Raw genomic sequence first — 4,747 nt, 5'->3', positions numbered from 1 at the left:
GTCCAAGCCAAAAGTACAAGACAACTATAGAGCCAGGGCCACGTCGAGGTCCTGGTGCCGCCATAGCGGGCACCAAATACCGGAAAGTCCCAAGTTTCACTAATTCAACCCAAAATCCCGACTATCACCCGAGGCCATCTGCTCACAAGCCATATATGCAGACGTACATAAAAACACGCTATGAACTCACTCGTGGCCTCGAAATTCCCAATGGAGGTCTCGTTGACCGAGTCAACCCCCGATACCTCATAACCAGCTTCACAACCCAAGTCCCAAAATGCTCCCGAGTGCATTGGGAACCGAACCGAATATACACACAAGTTCTAAAAGACCATCCGGACCTCTAAGATTCGACGGATTCTCAAAAAAGGTCCGTTTACATAAAAGTCAACTTTGAGTCAACTCTTTTTCGCTTTAAACCCAAGACCTCGAGAAGCGTGTCAATGATCCCCTCGGGTCAAATGTGAGCTAAACAAGCTCGGGGAAGGTTCAAAAGTACTGAAAAGGCTATAATGACTAGTCTGGTCGTTACAACATCCCTTCTACCACAGGATGAAGGCGTCTTTTCTTTTTGTTGGAGTAACACCCTCTTGGGAGAGTCTCCCTGCTTTTCGCCGAGCGGTCGAGATGGCCTTCCCTGACAGGGGCTTTTCCACGATCATTTTTTCAATGGTGGTGTTGCCTCCTCTCTTTCTTCCTGCTCGCTCGATGTTTGGTCATGTTCCCTGTTTAGATTTTTTTCCCTCAGCCGCAAGCCCCGTGGATCCTTTCTTTCATCAGGGATACTACTTCTTGATGAACTCGTTTCTGACTCAGGCATGACTGAGTGTAGTGTTACTGCTAAAAAACTTTAAAATGAGCACGTGTTTCTTCGATAGTCTCTGCTATAAATCAGGACGACTCCACAGCTTTCTATCCCCACAAACTGCCAAACTATTTTCCGGTTACAACAAATAATCAGTTAAAGATTTGTATTTTAAGGGTTTAAAGGCAAGTAGGTCGTATCCAATCTCAGAAACTCTATATTTGGGGTTAATATTTGTGATTACCAGAGTTAGATTGAAAGAACCGAGCTTAAGTAATGATAAAATCAAGCACGATAGGTATATATTCAAATAAAATCAGCGTGCCCGAATGTGTATTGCTTTAGAGAAAAAATAAGAGATAGGTTACAAGAGATGAGATGGATCTGTCTTAGCTTACATAATAAGCTATCTATATAGAAACCAAAATAAGACTTTTCAACCCTAACAGTCGACTGATGTGACCCGACTGTACACCCACATGCTTCTCTACCACGGCACTCTGATCGAGATTTGTTGATATGACCCGAGTATGTGGAAATGGGTGCCATTTTTCAAGGTTTTCCCGGCCTCTCCGAGCTCTCAGTTGCAGAAACTAGATATCACGACCTAACTAAAGGACCATGACGGTACCTGGAGCTAGCCTACCAGGCACCACTTCTCCATTCATCATCTGTCTCATCCTGAACATATACCATTCCCAACACAAGCTTATCATGAAATGATCTTCGAATATCTCCCAAAACATGTATGTACATAAGCCCACGAGGCTACAAAATGATAAACGGAGAATATAGACTAAGAGATCACATAACATCTACTACCCACACATATGTATCTAGGAGCCTCTAACTGGAGTACTGAAATCATAAGGACGGGGTAGGACCCCGCCATGCCCCAAATATGTACACAAAAGATTATACCAATAAGCGGCAACTCCAGAGTAGTGGAGTGCTCCTGTATATCTGCTGATAAAGCTCCTAGATATCCGGTCCGTCTCCCTGTCTGCCTGCGGGCATGAACGCAGAGTCCATAAAAGAAAGGACGTCAGTACAAACAATGTACTGAGTATGTAAGGCATGTATAACAACATAATAAGGAAATAAGAGAGCATAAAATGCAGAGATAACCTGTAACTGATTGGCTCTTAAGGCGGAATCATGCATGCTAACTTTTACTTAAAAAACAACATCATAGCACATACATATACATAAGTAAACTGTCTGAATCAAATATTAGCATTAGCCCGCGTCCGGGGTAATCGTCTCACGCCGCCCACTAGTGGTGACAGCCCGGCCAACTAGGCCCGATGTAATTATCATCCATAAGTCGCCCACTACGCCCAGCATAGTGGTGTCTGCCCGGCCAACTAGGCCCGGTATAAATCATACATATACATAACATAAAGCATGCATGAGAGCCCAAATAAAAGATACAACTCTATCGGAGTGACGTAAGGTCGGTAACCTCCGATTATATTATGGAGTAATCATCATCACTATGTCTCACCTTGAAGGAACGAGCATCATAAGGTGAGATCATCAATAATGAACAACATCAAGGAAATCATGAAATAAAATCATTAGTCTCATAATAGCATCAATTCATAAGCTTTGGAATCTCTTGAAATAGAGTCGTCATCATCATCATCATTATCATAGAACACACCTTATCTCTTTCTCATAAAAAGCTCTTAAGAATCTTTAACTTTCAACTTTTAGGATGTAAGGAGGTCATGGAAATGTAGAGAGGAAATCATAATATAAGAATCATGCCTTTGAAAGAAAGAGACTAACCTTAACATACCTTTGCGTCTCCTTAATGACTAAACATTCCCCTTCCAAGCTCACGATTCTACATTCAAGAGAATTTATACTAACGTTTGGTCATTGAAGACATGCTTAAGTCTAAACTAAAGCGACTAAAAGCTAACGAAAAATGGGCAGAATCTCCTTTGTTTCGACAACTTTCGCCGTATAGTAAACAACTCCCCAATCATCAATAGCAACCCCCCATAATACCATAATCAAGAGGCTTCTTTCAAGTTAAACATTGTTTAATCCTCAAAACTCCTTTTCAAAGTCATTCATAACCATAGCTACAACACAACACCATTTCTATTTACATATAATACTTCCTCAACGTCATTAGTGTCATCCACAACAAAATTACACTCATGGCATACCAAGACTATGACTCAAGTCAAGTTACTATTCAAGAATATCATTAAATCCATGTTTGAGCTTCATATTCTTCTTCCTCCCTTCATTCAAGTTATTCAACAACCAAATACTCTTAATAACATAAAATAGATGTAAAACTCACCTTTTATCATGTAAGGATGAACTTTGGATGAATATACTTCACTTGAGAGAAACCCCAACTTCAATACCAAAGGGAATCTTGACTTCTACAAACCCTAGTGAGCCTCTTTGCACTTGATTCTCTTAATTCTTGGTAATTAATCCTTGATTTCTCTTAAGTTTGTGTTGATATGGTGTGGAGAATATTCTAGAACCCTCAAGAGTTGTGGAGAAGATGGAAAATGAGAAATAAGAACTTGGGTCATCTATTTATAAGTGGAGAAAAATCTTACCCGATTGAGTTATACGGACACTTATACGGTCCGTATAATTTTATATGGTCTGTATAATTTTATACGGTCCGTATAAGTGACCGTATAATACTACCAGGGACTGACCTTCTCTTATACGAACCCTTATACGGACCGTATAAAGTTATACGGACTGTATAAGTGGTCGTATAACTCATATTTTCCGAAATTGTTCTCGTTGATTCGATCGATCTCAAATCCTTATGGAACCTTCTTGGAACTTATATAACACTTCATTAACCATCTAAGGAGCCCTATAGCTCCTCCTCAATACATTACTAAACAATCATTAACTCGATAACTGCGAACCCTTCCCAAACACAACTTACACTTCACTCCCCTCGACGAACTTAGTTCCACCGGTTCATATGACTTCAAAATCTTGTAGTATACACCTTAAACCACAATTACTCTCCTTCATGTTCACCTCAAGCTTGCGTTAGTCTATTCACAGCACAACAACTCAAAATTTTCGAGGTGTAACACTAGCCCGGACACGAATTTTACCCAACACAGTGACTACTTTAACCAAATAAAAAAAATGTGTGTGATGTTATAATTATATCAACTCTTCATTATATTGATGGATGGGTTGAGCCAGTATCTATTTATTTATGTATTTCCATTGTTGTGTCCCGACACTCAACCTTATAACTCTTTTATGATACTAGAAAAATGTATCCTTCCATCGTGCGGATTTACTTTTTAGCTTCTTTATATACTTGTTAAACAAGAAACTGACTGAATAGGAAAAGATAAGTGTAACTATTCGAGTCTGAAAGCAGAATGCTCTGATGTTTGAATGGCCATCTCTTTGAAAAAAATAAAACGACCAAAAATACCTGAAGAAGAAATGAGAAGCTGACAGACATGTTGTCATTGGCTTACTCAAATAAGTGTCGTCATTAAATTGACTTTTACTTAAGATAACAGTTAAGTGAGTTCGTATTCGCCCTGACATTTTATAATATTTTTACTCTTGTTCTATAAGGTGTATGGGGAGCTACCTTTGGTTATTGTTCAATTTGGAGCATTATTTAATTTGATTTTTAAAATCATATATTTATTGAGAACGGTCTTGCAGACGCGGGAATCAAGAGCAAGTCTCTTTTGGATATTCTCTCGCTCCTAGATTTTCAACCAAGCTAATTAGAAAATCCTCAGTAAACCCAAAAGCTCAATAAATTTCTTCTCTTCCATCTTCTATCGCCATTACAATTCAGCGACCCCAAAATTCTTGTTTCAAAAAAGATTCTAATTATTCCATAGTAGCACATATTTTCTAGCACGGAAAAGGCATGAGAACTTTTCCAATGACAACCCTTGGAAG

Source organism: Lycium barbarum, chromosome 6 (genome assembly GCF_019175385.1).
Source record: "Lycium barbarum isolate Lr01 chromosome 6, ASM1917538v2, whole genome shotgun sequence".
NCBI lineage: Eukaryota > Viridiplantae > Streptophyta > Magnoliopsida > Solanales > Solanaceae > Lycium > Lycium barbarum.
The sequence above is the reverse complement of the archived record's forward strand: the minus strand, read 5'-3'. Positions refer to the sequence as shown.